Source organism: Psammomys obesus, unplaced genomic scaffold, assembly GCF_907164565.1.
Source record: "Psammomys obesus unplaced genomic scaffold, mPsaObe1.curated_primary_1811, whole genome shotgun sequence".
Classification (NCBI taxonomy): domain Eukaryota; kingdom Metazoa; phylum Chordata; class Mammalia; order Rodentia; family Muridae; genus Psammomys; species Psammomys obesus.
Window position 1 is genome coordinate 5,252,462 of NW_026592732.1, and position 17,596 is coordinate 5,270,057.

At 45.9% G+C, this 17,596-nt stretch overlaps 1 long non-coding RNA gene across 1 annotated transcript in view; it reads right to left on the reverse strand.

Moving 5' to 3' along the window:
* Window positions 1-9,615: 9,615 nt before the first annotated feature.
* The window catches only part of LOC129682852 (uncharacterized), an 8,474-nt gene continuing 493 nt past the window's right edge, over window positions 9,616-17,596 (reverse strand). Inside the window, exon 2 of the long non-coding RNA XR_008721063.1 lies at window positions 9,616-12,171. This is a non-coding gene — a long non-coding RNA (uncharacterized LOC129682852). The remainder of the gene's footprint in view (window positions 12,172-17,596) is intronic.

The window sequence follows — 17,596 nt, forward strand, 5'->3', positions numbered from 1 at the left end:
AAAGAAAGAAAGAAAGAAAGAAAGAAAGAAAGAAAGAAAGAAAGAAAATTAAGCCTGTTATAACAGTAGATTACCGGCTTGGTGTGCAGCTAGTCTTATGTCAACTTGACACACAATCTAGAGTTATCTGAAAGGAGGGGACCTTAACTGAGAAAATACCTCCATGAGATCCAGCTACAAAGCATTAATTTTCTTAATTAGTAGCTGATGGGGAAGGTCTCAGTTTATTGTGAGTGGTTCCATCCCTAGGCTGTTGGTGTATGCATCAGCTCTTGCCTTCTGGTTCCAGCCCTGTTTGAGTTCCTGCCCTGGCTTCCTCCAGTGATGGACTATGATGTGAAAGTGTGAACAAATAAAACCTTTTCTCCCCTACTTGTTTTGTGTCATGGTGTTTCACCACACCAATAGAAACCCTAATTAAGATATAAGTTGGTACCAGGAGTAGGGTATTGCTATGACAGATCTGACCATGTTTTTGAAAGGATTGTAGAAGGGCGTTGGAAGTTTGGGCTAGAAAAAAATATTGACTATTGAGAGCTCAGTGGGAAGTTCTGTGAGAGCTTGGAAGGTAAAAATGTTGTGAGCAGCGCAGACGATAGAGGCCCAGCTTGTGAAGTTCCAGAGGAAACTTTAAAGACTCTATCAGAGACGTTCATGGTTTTGAACTGAGATTCTGTCCTTCTGGTCAACTGGGGCTGAAGAAGCAGCTTTAATTAACAAGAGACTGGTAATATTGAAGAGAAACCTTTGTACTACTGGGACAATCAATGCTGGTCCACTAGAGCTAGAAATCAGTAGTGACTAAGAAGAGACTAACATCACTGAGATGACATCTTCTGGGAAGTGTTTCCTCAGGGTCAGCACACGCAAGTTCCATCATATTCCAGAGGTGGCCAGGGTTGTAACGTGTGCTGACAGCCACACCTGGTAGTGTGAGAGTCACCCGGGTGGTGCTGGCTTTGAAGTCGTGAAGGGATCTTGGAGAACAGCTGAGGTTTGACGCTGGGAGGGGCCAGGAGAATTCACTGATGACGGTGCAGCTCAGTGGCAGCTGAAGGCCTAGGACTGAAGGGGTCATGCAAAAAAGTTGAGGATTGACACCCTGAATAGAGCCTATGAGAGGCTATCGGTGAAATGCACCCCAGGTGCATCGGAAGATCTCAAAGTTTGGGCGATGCCGGTACCGTGGGTTGACCACCAAGAAAAGCAGCAGCAATGGACAGGAGCCAGCCAGAGCCAAGAAGACAAACTGTGTGTGTTGGGAGGCCAGAGCTGAGGTAGTGACTCAAGCTCCTTGGAGGAGCCCAGAAGATTATGAGTGAATCCCAGACAGTTGGGCACTGAGTTATTTATACTGATGGAGTTTGGTTTTTCTTAGCTCAGACTGTAATTGTGCCCTTGTTCTTCCCTCTTGAAGAAGCTTTTTAATTTAATTTTGATTTTTACAGAAGCCTACAGCTGAAAGACTTTGAACTTTTAAAAGAGATTTTGCATTTTTAGAGGAATCGGATATTTTTTCCAACATAATCTTTTGATTGGTTATTGGGAAATTTCACATAATGCTTCCTTATCACACTCACTTCCCAGTCATTTTGGTTCTGCTTTCCCATCCTTATGACACACCTCCCCAAAAAGAAGAAAGTCCAATTTGTGTTGCTCATATACTTTCTGGAGCCTGGTCAAACTCCCAGTGGCCAGCCTCTTAAGCCGTAAGTTGTACAGAGCTACAATTATCCTTTTCACAATTTTTAATAGTTCTCTTCAATGGCTTTCTGCTTAGGTTGTTGCTTTTTGTGGAGGTTGGGGGTAGGGTTGCCACAGAAGCCTTCTATGTGTCTGTTTCTCAACTGTGAGTCTGCAGTTATCAATACCACTGCAGAAGAGGCTTCCTGCTTCTTTACAGTCAGCGAGCACAGATCATGCACTGCTACACGATTCCGATGATAGCACGGACCACAGACATCCACCAGACCTCAGGCACAACCTGTGCCATAGACGTCAACATGATCTCCAGTGGCAGAATGAACTAGACATCAACGCAGCCCTCTACCACAGCACAGGCCATGGACTCCATCATAGCCCTCAGTGCCAGCATGAACCATGGACCCCAACATATCCCTCAGCTAGAGCTTGAACCACATATAGCCTCATGGCACTCGGCAGCAGGATAAGCTGTGGGCATCCACACGGCCTTCAGTCATGGTCCTCGGCAGCAGTGTGGTGCGCAGACACCAACAAGGCTTCAGGCGGCAGCACAGACCACAGACATCTGCTCAGTTTTCAGTGGACATCAACACCCCCTCTCCACCGTAACTACAGCAGGACCACAGACCCACCCCAACATGGCCTTTGGCCATGGCTTCAGGTGGCAGGAGATTGGATATTCCAAGGAGACTGAAATTTTAAAGTCAGTAGGACTTTTAAAGTGAAATCTTGGGGATGATTAATAAAATAAAGAGGCAGCTTAATAGTGATATGTGTGAGTGTCAAGGTGACAAGGGGTCAGGTGTTCTGGCTGGTCTTCTGTCAACCTGACACACAAACTAGAGTCATCTGAAAGGAGGGAACCTTAACTGAGAAGATGCCTCCATTAGATCCGCCTGTAAAGCATTTTCTTACTCAGTGATTGATGAGGGGGAGGCCCAGCCCTGTGGGCTTTGGTTTTTTAAACCTACTTTATTTGTGGTTCCATAAGCCTCTACCTCCCTTCCAACCTTTCAACCCTAGGCAGAAGAGAAAGAAGGTTAGTAGGAACAGGGGATATAGACCTCTTTAGACACAGTTGCTTGGGGCAATTCCAGTCTTTGTTGTCAGGATATACAGCACTCCAGCAAACCAGCAAACCGATAATCCAGCAATGCAGAAATGGCAAAAGCAGCAACAGGGACCAGCAACAGCAGCAGCAGGGGAAGCAGCAACCTCCTTGAAGCATTCTCCCAAGTTTTTCTTTCTAGGAGCATCTCAAAGCAAAGAGTTCTCTCTCTCTCTCTCTCTCTCTCTCTCCTCATATTTATACCTTCTCAGAGTCCATATCAGGATATTTTTCATCTGGCAAAAAACATGGCCCCTGCACAAGGCAGTTTCCAGCTGAAAATCTCATGGATCTCTCATGAGGCTGTTATCAGGTATGGATTTCCACATCCCACACTTGGGATTATACAACAAAAACATTTTTACATAACATAGCCAAAACTTCCACTACACAGTCCATTGTGGGTTGTGCCATCCCTGGATTAGTGGTCCTGGGTTCTATAAGAAAGCAGGCTAAGCAAGCCATGATGAGCAAGCGGGTGAGCAGAACCCCTCCATTGACCTCTGCATCACTTCCTGCCTCCAGGTTCCTGCCCTGTCAGGTTGTTGTCCTGGCTTCTATCAGTGATGAACTACAATGTGAAAGTGTAAGCCAAATAAACCCTTTCCTCCCCAATTTGATTTTGGTCCTGATGTTTCATCACAGCAATAGAAACCCTAACTAGAATACATGGGATTTAAATCTAGTAAAGCTAGGGAAAAGACACCGGTCTCTGTCTCTCTCTGTCTCTCTGTCTCTCTCTGTCTCTCTTTCTCTCTCTCTCTCTCTCACACACACACACACACACACACACATACACATACCTCTATTTTCTTAGCAGACTATTGTAGGTCTGGGGTCAGCCTTGAACACGCTAGACAAATGCGCCTATCTTCAGAATCTAAATTATCTACTGACTTAATAGAAAAAAAATGATGCTACAGTTTAGAGGAACCAATAATGGCCCTCTCCCCTCTCAAGGTAAGTATTCCTCATGAGACAAAGGACTGTCCCACCAAAGCCTATGCTACCATACCCCACTTCTAGATAACCATTAAAAATATCTAATCCAAAGAGCCTGAATCTTCCTCCAGAACACAGTGTTTGTAAGCCAGACTTTCTAATTTTGTTTTTCTGGTACTTTCTAACTATCTTACCAATGATCTGATAGAAAAGGAAAGGATGAAGGAAAACAAGACAGAAGAAAGGAAGGAGGACAAGAAGGAAAGACGGATGGCAGCAAGACGGAAGAAGAAAGGACTTTAAAGACCAACCGGTTGAGAACCAATAGTTTTGCTTCCTGTGCCCTGCACTCTTTCCTGGCTCCTTCACAGTCAGCGCCCACCCCCACCCCCGCACCCTTCCTTCCACTTTTTAGCAGATACCACAGGCTGCTTGCTCAACTACAAACACTTCTCAGGACCCATGAAATAACTTAAACCAATATTAGCATCCTGGCCCCAAACCTACAAAAAGTACAAGGCTTTTATTCTTTTTTTGTCTTTTGAGGTTTTTTTTTTTTTTTCCAACATATTTTTGATTCTTTGGAGGTTTCACATCATATACCCATATCACATTTGCTTCCCAGTCCTTCCCTGTCCTCCTCCCCACCCCCACCCTACCTTTATGACCTTCCCCTGCCCCCCAACAAAAAGAAAAAGTCCAATTTGTGTTACCTATGTACTCACTGGAATGTGGTCAAACTCGTAGTGGCCTACCCCTTAAACAGAACTGGTCCTTCCTCTCCTGCATCCCTCCGGAAGCCATCTATTGTGGAGAGCAACACTTCAGCCTCCTTATCACATTTTTAAGAGTTTTCTTCCATGGCCTCTTGTTTAGGCTATTACTACTTTGGAGTGGGGGGAGGGGTTGGGATGGGCATAGGGGTTGTCACAGAAGCCTTCCGTCCCTCTTTCTCAACTGTACCTCCACAATCATCGAGATCATGGCCAAAGAAGTTTATTTGCTCTTTGCAGCCCTAGTGTCAGCACAGACCAACAAACCACTTATAGCAGGACCATGGGCCCAGATAAGCTCTGATACAGCTGGGATCACAGATATCAGCAGGGCTTTGGCCACAGCACAGATCAGGGACAGCTGGGAGGCCTTCAGTGGCAACACCGGCCACAGACATCAACACAGACTGGGCCAAAGTAAGACCACGGACCCAGACATGGCCCTCTGCAGCAGCCCAGGCCACCATGGACCCAGGTGGCAGACAGGCCACTCAGATCACTGTAGCTCCTGCCAGCAGCATGGTCCATGAACATCAATATGGCTTCAGGCTGCAGCACAAACTACAGACAGCTGGGCGGGCCGTTCTTAATTCTTGAGTTGAGTGCTTTTATTTGTCAAGGAGTATGTATTTAAAGATGTTTAGTACACAGTCTATGTGTTATTTGCAGAAAAATAAAGCAGGACAAGTTTCCTATTAACTCTTTAAAAGATTCCATAGCAGAAGAAACCAACTCAAGCTACTGTTTGAAAATCAGGATGTGACCTTTTCAGTAAGTATTGATACAAGGGCATTGCAGTAAACATTAGCATTTGTTCTTTGGGTGATACCGACCACGTGAGAAGGGTTGGCACCTCTCATAGCCCCTCCTTTGGTGACCGCACTGGAATTCCTTTTCTGTCCTGTGCGACCCCAACACTGACCCAAATGCTGACTAAGCATTGTAGTGTGGTCCAGCAAGGCTGAAGACTGAAACAGAGATTCCCCACCTAGAAATGACATGACTGATAGTTACCTGGGCTCTCTCAGTGTTATTGGCTTGTTTGGAAATGGGATAAAAACAGCCAAGTGTTAGGAGGGCAAGAACTATGTCTCCGCATTAGCTCCCCAACATTTATCAGTTGTGCATAAAGACCCACTCCATCGTCGCAACCCCTTTTCCTCTCTGAAAGCTCCCCTGCCCTGAAACTCCCTGGCCAAGATCTGTGGCAGACAAGTCCTGTCTCCCTCAGGGCTAGCTTGGAATAGGCCTGTTCTTCCACCTGCTGTAGTAGAACAATGAGAAGTAGGAACTGTAGACCTGAGACGCAAATGCTCAGCGGATGGCCAAGTTCCTTGCTCTTCGCAGGAAGAGAATCCATGCACTAGCCATCTGTCTGTCCCCAGTCTCATGTCTCGAGTAGAGAGAAAGGTTGTGGCCTGGCACCAGTTAGAAGAGGAACTTGTCTGCCAGGAGTGATCTCACAGCCTTCTCGCTCATCAGCTCCCTTGCAGGACAGACAGGAAGTGATCTCACAGTCTTCTCTCTCATCAGCTCACCTTGCAGCAGTTCTGAGGAACAGGTCCACACCTTGACCGGGACCCTTCAGATTCACATGTGTTTTAGCTTTCTCTGCTTTTCTCTATTACTTGATTCTTTAACTGGCCCACTGAGCATGAGTGACCGAGCCTCCCTTGTCATGGCTGCCACGGCCCAGCTGGGACCATAAGCCCTGTTAACGACAGCAAAGTGTGAGCTGAGTGTGGTGGCACATGCCTGTAATCCCAGTATGAGTTCGAGGCCAGCCTGGTCTACAAAAGTGAGTCCAGGACAGCCAATGCTACACAGAGAAACCCAGTCTTAAAAAAAAAAAAAAAAAATAGCACTGTGCTTAACTTAAACTCAGTGATACTGCAGGCTTTGGTGTCACAAATGTTAGCTGGGCTATAGAGCAACCCGGTGCCTCAGAGCTACAGGCAAAGAAGGGTAAGTAATTTAAGTCGGAGGAAGGGTTGTAGAGGTGTCTGAGGGACTCTGGAGGACAGAAGTGTCGTGGTCATCGTAGTCAGGGTACAGGAGACGTGGACGGCCCCATCCACCTGCAGTGGTGGAGAGAGATGAAAAGGAAGAGTCACAACACAGAGGATAGTCAGAGAGACGAGGCCATTGACGGGTGGAGGAAGAACCGGCAGACTGCTGTGGTCCGCAGTCTGGACACGGTCAGCCCTGAGCAGCGGCTAGGGGGAAAGCAGGTGGGTCTCGGGAAATAACTGGCTTTTCCGGCAGGGAGCTCAGTTAAGGAGAAGGCTGGCATTTCCAGTCTGAGTCTTTCCGATTGGATGGACCCTGCTCTTCAGCAGCTTAAAGCAGGTGAGCTTGGCACCGTGGCCGGTCCCCTCGAGCCTTTGAAAATTGTAGGCTGGGGCCATAGCTTGGTTGGCAGAGTACCTTCCGAGCATGCATCAGGCCAGCACATGTTCAAGCACACACAAATAAAGCTTAAAAGTAAATAAATATTGGGACCAGAGAGATGCTCGGAGATTACGCGTACTTGCTGTTTTTCCAGAGAACCTGGGATTCCGTTGCCTGTATTGGGTACCGCCTACCACCCCAGCTCTAGGGGAGCTGACACCCTCATCTGACCTCCAAGGGCACAGTACTCACATGCAGAGCAAACCCGCACACGTACACATACAAACTAGATCTATAAAAATAAACAAACATCTTTTAGAAATGTAAAGTCATTGTTGGCTTCATATCAAGTATGAAGCCAGCAGGGTCACCCATAACTCTGTTCCAGAAAAACAAACATAAAATAAAAACCCAAAGTCAGGCGCTTATCTGTCAGCAAATATCCCCAGGGTGAAAGTCAACTTTACTGACATTTTTGTATTTCTGCTTTCGCTTAGCTTTTTGCCTCCGAAAACTCCCAACTTCCTCATCAGTTTACTGGTGGTCTTACTACCAAATAATCTTTTGTTCTTCCTCCAGCAGGGCTGGGTTTTCCCCGTTCACGAGCCACACTCATGAGACTGGGGCAGCCAGGAGCGCCGGTCGGTGGCTGGCCGCTCTGCCTGAACCCTTTCAATGTCACTTTAAAACTGTTCCCTTTAGTTAATGTTTTCTTCCCATCCTGGCTTGTGTGGGCTGGAGGTGGAGAACCTCACATGTGCTGGGAAAATGCTTGGCGACTCAGCTGCATGCCCAGCCTTTAGTAAAATAGGGTGTGTGTCTAGCTGACTTTTCCTAAGTCTTAAAGTTACTTTTCTGAAGCTTCTGACGTATTTAAATGCTCAAGGCTCTGGTTAAGTACATACTCAGAATATCTACAACTCTCGTTAGACTTAGTAAGGCCAAACGAGGGACAGGAACCAAAGTGCCTTCTGCAGAGACATGACGACCTGTGTTAGGAGTCCAGAACCCAGGCAAAAAGCCGGGGGCGAGGGGAGCGCCTGTAACCCCAGCCTTGAGGAATGAGATAGGCAGAGACAGTGGGTCCCTGAAGCTCATTGGCCGAAAGCCTAGTCCAATGGCTGAGCTCCAGGTTCTGTGAGAGACCTTGACCTAAAGACTAAAGGTCTCCCTTTAGTAGACAACGGGTGTGGATGCTTAGAATCCACATGTGGGTTACACACCCTGCACACACACACCCTTACAAATGTATAGACCATACACCCACACACACAGATCAGAACAGAAAGAAAAATAAGTGAATAATAAAGCAGAATAATGAGAGCACAAATTTTGGGTCCACACTGCCTGGGTTCAGTCGCTGATGGATAATTACCAGCTATGTGTCCTGTGCCTCGACCTTCCTCATCTATAAAATAGGGGTGATAATAACAATACCTCCTTGTGATAAATGCTATATAATACTCTCAGAACATTGCCTCACCAGCGGTGAGAGTGATAAATTGTTCATATACTTAAAAGTGAAATGATCATGAAGTTGTTAAAATGTTAGTTTTTACCTGGTACTCATGTTTGATATTTATAACCTAACAAGCCTTTGCCTTTTCAAACCATCACAGAGGCTTATACAGTGTCCCCAAAATCTGGCGACACTCTATGAAAACCGTGAACCTGAGGGCAATAGACCCGGAAATTGTGTTTAAAGAACACAATAGCATTAAGCTGTTGAGGTGTGGTGGCTCATGCTTGTAATCAGTTCCTAATGCCTGGGAGGCAGAGGCAGGAGAATAGCTGTGACCTCAGAGACAGCTGTCTCTACCAATCAAGAACTTAGCTCAACAAACAAAACCAAGTAATATCAGACGCTTGCTGTGCCGGGACCAGACAAGTAAGATCGCCTGTGACAATCCCTGCAGCACAGGAACCATTTTTTGCCCTCAATGGCGAAATAGGATTCCCAGGTAGGTGAGGAGCTTGCTCAGACGTGTAGCAGAAAGGGACAGAGCTAGCCAGCCTGAGCAACAGCAGAGAGATCGTGTGTGAGAAGGAGGGAAGGGGGGCAGCATGCATCTGTCCCCAGAGTTGGCTCTGGGGCTGCTGTTTCTATCTGAGGTAATTATCTGGGCTGTGAGTTACTACCTTTTTTGAATGAGGACTCCCGTGCAACCTCAGAGAATGCTGGATCTTGTGTGTGGTTTGCGCTTCACAGGTAGAAGTGGGAGAAATGAGAGCAGACGCCTTTTCTCCTGACCCTTACCAACAGCATTTGACCACTGGGCTTTCCAGATTCCTTCATCCTGAACTCAGGTGGCTTTGGTTTGGATACTTTTAGTATCTATTTTTTTAGTGTTGGTATGTATCAGAGTCATGTATGCGTACATGCTATGTATGGGGGGGGGGCACGTGGACCACAGCACTCGAGGTCAGAGGAGAACTTCATACTCAGATCTTGAGGCTTACACAGAAATACTTTTACCTCCTGAGTTATCTTGCCCAACAAATATTTGTTTGGAAGTTTTGTTTGGTTTGTTTTCCGGGGTTTAAGCCTGGACCCCGAGAGTGCTCACTCTCCTGCCGTGGTGGTACCCGGTCCTGAAGTCAGCTGCCTCGTCTGGACTTTCCGGGTAAACTCAGTTCGCTGACATGGGTAAATTAAAGTTATTTTATCCACATAGATATCCAGAAAGTTGAAAATGATTCTTTTAGGAAAGAGATTTATTTGACTCTCTGAAGAGGTCAGTTTATTATGGTTACATTTACAGTCTATACTAAACAGAAAAACAAGATAATACAAAAAAAAAAAAAAGCTGTGCCAGCTAGCTTTAAGTCAACTTGAAGCAAGCTAGAGTCATTTGAAAGGAGGGAGCCTCAGTTGAGAAAATGCCTCCATAAGATCCAGCTGTAAGGTATTTTCTTAATTAGTGATCAATGGGGGAGGAGCCAGCACGCTGTGGGTGGGGCCATCCCTGGGTTGCTGGTCCTAGGTTCTATAAGACAGCAGGCTGAGCAAGCCATGAGGAACAAGTCAGTAAGCAGCACCTTTCCACAGCCAGTACCCGCAAAAGTAACTCTATAACTCTTTATTTATTAGGGAATTCTTGGGCTGAGGAGATAGTGTGCTTGTCTGGAAGGCACCAAGCCCTGGGTGTAAGCCCCAGCACCACAGAACCTGAGCAGGTAGCACATGCCTGTATTCCCCGGCTCAGGACATGGCGCAGAAGCAGAACAGTCAGAAATTCAAGATCATCCTCAGCTACTCTGCAAGGTAGAAGACGACGTGAGATCCCAACTGTAGCAGAGAATGCAGGCATGCACTGGAGACAGCTGACCCAACACACTGTGTCTCTAAATAAGAAGCATCTCTCACTGTGTTCCTAAGTACTCCCACACGTCAGCACCCTGAACTCTGGAGCAGTGTGAGTAGCCAGTAGCTGGCCCACTGAAGTCTGCGTTTTCCTTTTATGCTCTTCTTCCGCATAGAGACCCTGGAGGTATAAGCTCTGTCCAATCGGAGGCAATGTGTCAGTCATCCCAATTGATATACGAAGTTGTTCACATACAATAGAGAGGACACTAATCCCTGAGAGCTTCTCCTGAGTGGTCCATCTGGAGGCCTGCTGCCCACCCACGGGCATTCCTGTCTTGTTGGGGGATACCCCAGAAGCTGCCAGCCACACCTAAATCCTGACCTTAAAGACAAGCGTCTTTCAATAAGGAAATGGGAAAGCCGAACATTTTTTCCTCTCCTGCAGCCTTAGTTTTAGATGATCGCAGAAAGAGCTTGCTTCAAAAGCCTCACATCATTTATACAGCTATGCTAAGGCTTGAAGGAGCAACCCTCTCTTGGTTTTGGTCGTTTGATTTTGTTTGGAGAGAGGCCCTGGCTTCCCATTACTAGCTATTATCACTCCGCTGGCTTTGAATTTGCATCAACCCCCTGCATCAGCCTTCTGAGCACTGGGATCCCAGACATGTGCCAAACACTGGTTGGATTTTCTCTTACTATCCAAACTTGGATTTCCTCAAGTCTGTCTGTATTTTTCTTGATCAATAAACTCACTAATTTTGTGTCGTTTCTGTGGTATTGCTGCTGATGACAGTCTGATGGCCAGGATGTCTGTGAGCTGGTGACAGTCAGTCTGATGGCTGGGATGTCTGTGAGCCCGTAAGGAAACTTACACAGGCTGGGGCTGCAGCTCGGTGGGGAGAGTGCTTGCCTAGCATGTAGAAAGCCTGCTTCCCAGCATCACATGATCTGAGCATGGTGAAGCATGCCTATGACCCCGAACTCCAAGGTGAAGGCAGAAGGATAAGAAGCTTAAGGCCATCCATCCTCGGAGTCATTGTGAGTTTGAGCCCAGGCTGTGCTGAAAAAGAGGAAACTTAAATGCTAGGAGGCAAATCCACCCCCTCCAACACAAAAAGCTGAAGTATTCCAGGTGTGGTGGTACACACTTGTAATCCCAGCACTCAGGGAGGCAGAAGCAGGTGGATCTCTGTGAGTTCCAGGCCAGCCTGGTCTACAAAGCAAGTTCAGGACAGCCAAGGCTCCACAGAGAAACCCTGTCTCAAAAAAAAAAAAAAAAAAAAAAAAAACAGCAACAACAAAATTATAAATGTGTGTGAGTTGCCAAAAGTAGGAGTTTTAAACCCATCACATCCACACTGTGTCTATTTCATAACCATCACAATGACATATGTACAGCGGTGCAATCATGGCATAAAGGCTACGGGGGTGACCAACTGCTTTCGCACAGGACTTGGAGCCTGCTCCACAGGGAGGAATTCAGGCCTGATACTCTAAACTTGGTCAAAAGTCCATAGTTCCAAAACATGCTACTGTTGTTTTGCTGAACTACATGTTGTCAGACTTCCTTCCAAACATTTATGCTTAGACCCACAGGTAAGTGCTGGCCTCAGTCTTGGCATAGAAGCTTCTCTCTGGAGTAGTCGGCAGTTAATGCCAGAGACTCATAAAGCGCTGAAAATAAATGTACATGGAATGCTCAGCCCAAAAATGACATCTGTACCCACCACACCTCTTCCCAAGATTCAGAGAGCATCTTGGCAGGGAGGTGGCAAGACTCTAAGATCCGGAGGATGGGAGGAGAGCTAAATACGTTGTCTTTGGGATATGATGTGGCCATTGCACTCACGAGGTCACAGTGGCTGTGGTTACCCGCAAGAGGCCAAGTCTCCAAGATCAGTCAGCCTTCCAACAGGCAGCACTAACTTGATCCAGTGGGTTCTTAACTGAAAAAGAAGAGAATGTGATTGGAGTGGATTGGGCGTTGGGAGGGAAGAGTCGTCGGTTCCGGGGGAGTTGAGATACATACGCTCAAGAGGCATGGTGTGCATGGGTGAAATTGTCTGAAGAACAAATACAGGCATTTTACCTCCAGGGAGGTCGTGGACTGCAAGTGTACAGTACCCACAGAGGCCAGAAGAGGGCGACAGGTCACCTGGAACTGAAGTTACAAATGCTTATCAAGCTGCCTTGTGGGTGCTGAGAATTGAACCTGGGTCTTTTGGAAGAGAAGCCAGTGCCGTTAACCACTGAGCCCAAGATATTCTGTTTTTTGAGTTCTCGAGGCAGTAAGGGCAGATAATTTCTATACTGAGAAAAAAAGATATGTGTCCTCTTCAGAGGCGAATGCTGGTGTTGCTCTGGTGCGTTGTGATAACAGGCATCTGTCAGCAACCCACACCAGAAACACAGAGAAGAGAGGGCTGCAAAGACACCCACCCAAAAGCTGACGGTGATGAGGGAAAACAGAAAGGGATTTTTTTAAACCTAATTTTACAACACTACCACCCCTGAGCTGGCCCAGAGAGCAAGAAAGCTGGTCCTGCCCATTGCCGGCTGCAGCAGTCAGCAGAGCCCACAACCTCACCTGGGCAGCACAGTAGAACTGGCCCTGGTGGCGTGAGTGTGAGAGGGCCAGACCAACAACTCGTTACAGTGAACATTTGCAAGTAAAGGTGTGTGTGCAAAAGTGAAGGGCCTAAAGCATCCCCACACACACACACACACACACACACCTCATTCTGCTAAAAACTCCCAACCGTAGATTCTGTCCTGTTTCGGATAAGCCTGTGCGGACCCGTATAGCCTTGAATGGATGCACTCTCTGCTCTGCACAGGGCCCTGCCCCATGTCAAAAGCCAGAGCGCACTTCCTTCCTCCTACGTTCCCGAGAGACCCAGTGTCGCAAACGCACATCACTTCTCACGTGATCTTTCCCCCTTCAACTTACAGAATAACTAAGTTGTTTTCTAATCGTATCCTAACATCTGATTCAGGGGGGTTTGCTTTAAAAGGAGCCTGCTCTGTCTCCTCCATGCCTGACCCTAGCCGGTAATGTTCGCTCCCTTCATAAAAGTTGAATAAAAGTTGCTTCCTGCTTTGCTTAGATTTTTTTCCTCATTATATGTGTGACCCTCAGGCCCAACAAAAAGGATATGGCACACAGTGTGGCACACTGCAGCATCCACAGTGATATGGGTTTGGTTTTGTTAATTTTTTTGCATATGTTTTTGTTTTCTCTTGTAGGGGAGGCTCCAAGGGTGAAGGGTAGATATGAAGAAACGGGGAGAGAGATGAGTGAAACTGTGGTGCATGATGTGAAATTCACAAAGAACCAATAAAAGGTTTAAAAATAATTTCACATGCTTCTGTATCATATTTAAATTTTTAACACTAATGTAACAGTTTTGACTCCTGGAATGAAAAAAATAAAAGTAGCTATAAGTGTTTACAGAGTGCAGAAAACAGTGAGCAGTCTTGAGGAACTGCACGCATGAAGTATTCCTTAGATCAGCGGCTCACAAAATTGTTCACACGTGTCCACACCAGTTACACAGAAGTCTCAGAAATCTGGTCCCCTGTGGAGCAAGTTATTTTTATGTGGCAGGTGAGGTAAGAAAAGAGCTGGGGCATAGGAGTGATTTTGGCCCATTAAAGTGATTGAGAAGCCAGGAATAGGGCTTTCAGAGGCAAGTTGGCTTATCGGGGATCTGTATGGGGGTCACAAATTCAAACGCAACTGTCAGAAATTAATCACGTAGCTGAGAGCAGGCTGGTAGAGGAGAGAGAATCGGTTTTCCTTAGAGGTGTGGTCCATGGGAGCTTGTCCATGCTCCACTGAATGCATACATAGGCAGGATTAATTGGACATTATCCAAAGAATGAAAAACATTCTTTGGGATGAAGACCTAAGAGGGGAATTTTAAGAGGGATCCGAGGCAAAGGGAGTGGATTTGGTTGACAAACATTTTGTGTACGTATAAAATTTTCAAGGAATAAATACAAAACATTTGCAAAAAGTAAAAGATGCTGGGTGTAGCACACACCTGTAGTCCCAGCATTTGGGAGGCAGAGGCAGGAGCATCTCTGAGAGTTCACGACAAGCCTGGTCTACACACCAAGCTCCAGGCCAGCCAGGGCTACACAGAGAGAGAGAGAAAGAGAGAGAGAGAAAAAAAAAAGGGTGCAGTGGGGTGGGGTATGGCTTGGTGGTAGAACACCTGTGTGGCAGTGTGAGGCTCAGATTTCCAGCCCCAATATTGCACAAGAGAAACAAACAAACAAACCCACAAAACCTTGCGCTGTAGGCCCAGTACCATCTAATCTTCCCATATTTCAAAAGAAGCTGACATTAGGATTTCTGAATTAATATTCCAAGTTCATTTAATGCTCAGCTTCTTTTTTAATGAATTTTATTATTATTATTATTATTATTATTATTATTATTATTATTATTTATTACAATTTAATCAATTTGTATCCTGGCTGTGGCCCCCTTCCTTGCCTCCTCCAATCCCTCCCTCCCTCCCTCTTCTCCTTCCATGCCCCTCCCCTAGTTCACTGATAGGGGAGGTCCTCCTCTCCTTCTGTTTGACCCTAGTCTATCAGGTCTCATCAGGACTGGTTGCATTTTCTTCCTCTGAGGACTGGCAAGGCCACACCCCCCAGGAGGAGATGATCAAAGAGCCAGCCACTGAGTTCATGCCAGAGAAAGCCCTTGCTCCCCTTACTAGGGAATCCACTTGGAGAAGGAGTCTATGGGCTACAACTGGGTTGGGGTTTTAGGTCCTCTACATGCATTGTCCTTGGTTGGAGTATCATTCTCTTCAGGGCCCCCAGGGCTCAGTTTTTATGGCTCTGTTGGTCTCCTTTTGGAGCTCCTGTCCCCTCCAGGTCTTTCTAACCTCCCCCTTCTTTTCTAAGAATCCCTGAACTTTGCCCAAAGTTTGGCTATGAGTCTCAGCCTCTACTTCAATACCTCAATCAGTGGAGTCTTTCAAAGGTGGTCTGTGGTAGGGTCCTGTCCTGTTCCCTGTCTTCTCCTGCTTTCGATGTCTATCACATTCGTCCGAGTACATTTTCAATACCTTAACTGCTGCATTTGTGAACAGTGCAAGGTCAAATACACCATGTCATTGATCTTCAGAGTTTGAGTAGAAGTACCAACACAACCCTTGTGACCTGGACTAGTTCCCATGCTTCCATTAGACCTTTGGTCAGCATGTCACAGGGCCCTTTTCTCAAGGTCTTGGTTTTCTAAACAAAAGAATTTTTTTTTTGATGTTTTGGGGTTTTGTTTTATTGTTTTTTGTTCGTTTTATTTGTTTGTTTGTTTGTTTGTTTTTGAGGCGGTTTTTTTTTTTCTGTGTAGCCTTGGCTCTCCTGGACTTGCTTTATAGACAGGCTTCAAACTCACAGAGATCCGCCTGCCTCTGCCTGCATCCTCCTCTCCCCACCCAGAATGCTGGGATTACAGGTGTGAACTACACTTTGATGGCTTTTGTTTTTGTTTTGTTTAGACAGGATGTCATATAAAACCCAGACTGGCCTCAAATTCACTATGTAGCTCATAGTGTCCTTGAACTGCTGATCCTTCTGTCTCAGCCTTCCAAGAGCTAAGATTCAGAGCTAAGAGATGGTTGTAGTGAGAATTTTAGGTTTCTCTAAAAACATAGAAATGTTACAGGAATGTTTTTACTTTAATCTCAGGTGTGGACTATGGAGCTGCTTCAGACTGTCCACAGAAGCTGACTATGATTTGCCTTGAGCTCTAGCAGAGGCGTGATATTGCAGGCTGAGGATATGTTTGGAACTCTAGGGACTCTTGAAAGCGTGTATAATGCTAGGGACCCAAGAGAAGCTGCTAGGAGGCTGTTACTGTCCCTGCTGCTGTTGCTGTTTGCTGGATTGCCGATTGCTGGTTGGAGAGATCCTGATCAAAAAGATCAAATTTGCCTCCAAAGAACTTGACATCCCTAATCAACAGAAGGTAATCTGACCTTCTTTCTCTCCTACCAAGTGTTGGGGGGTTGGGAGGGATAGGGGTGGTGTAGGGAGGTAGATAAAAGAACCCAATAAAGTGGCCAAAAGGCCAGCTACATAATATGATATCATATCAAGTATTACAGAGAAAACAATTTGAAAACTGACACAAAGGCTGGGAATTTATCTCTCAGTACAATTCCTGTCTGAAAACAGACACAAAAAGGTCCTGAAGCCAGGAATGTCAGGACACACTTGTAATCCCAGCACTTGGGAGGAGGAAGTGGGAGGATTTCTTCAGCCATGTAGCCAGTTCTGAGAGTTACAACAAAAAAGCCAAAATAGATGCAGGTTCGTGAGTGGAGGGAAGAGGGCCGGGATGTACAATTGTGTGAGTGCGAGTCTCACCGGGGCAGCTGTTCCTTCTGCTTCCTTATCTGTTGCTCAGGTGAGCCTGGCTTATTTTTCACTGTGGGGCTCTGTGCTTCATTCGGTTATAATGCATGACTTCCTTCCTAACAGAGGAAGTCCTCTCACAGACAATCCCAAGTCTAGTCCAATGTAGAATCCTGTTTTCTCCACAGATAAAGGGTGAGAGCAGTCACCACCCATGCCATCTTCACAGAGTGTAGTTGGCCATTGCACTAGAAGTGGTCAAGATATTGGTATTTCTATTCCAGCCCTGTCCGGGAAGGAGGTGGGTGCTCAGGATCTTTCTACCTGCTTCCTTCCTAGCTAATGTTCGCGCTCCCTTTGACCATGGCATTAAACAGTATACCTAATTGTAGTACCTTATCACAGCTGTTCTGTTTATTGTTTTAAAATATTTTAGAGCTTATATTTTAATATAAAAAAATAAAATTTAATTTAAAAGAAGAACTTATGTTTTGCCATTCTAACTAATTTTAGGTTTAATGCAATGGAATTAATTACAGTCACAATGTGTTTGACCGTCAACAATAGCTATTCCCAACCTCTTTACCACCCCCAGGCCCTTGTAACTTTATTCTGTACAGTCTAGGATAATCTACCACAGCTGTATATTCAATTTATTAAGTACGTAGCAAGCAAAAGTGTTTTTTGAAAGAAAAAAAAAAAGGACATAGCAAATAGATAGAAGCAGCAGAGAGATAGCAATGTATCATCAAATCAGGTACTTAAAACATCCTGCAGAGATGACTGGAGTAATCTTATATATCAGGAAACAAAGATAATATCATCAAATTGGGACCTTACAACATCCAACAGAAATCTGGTGGACAGGAAGCCATCAAGCTTCTGGATTTTCATTTCCACTGCAATGTTCTCTCTCTCTCTCTCTCTCTCTCTCTCTCTCTCTCTTGTGTGTGTGTGTGTGTGTGTGTGTGTGTGTGTGTGTGTGTGTGTGTG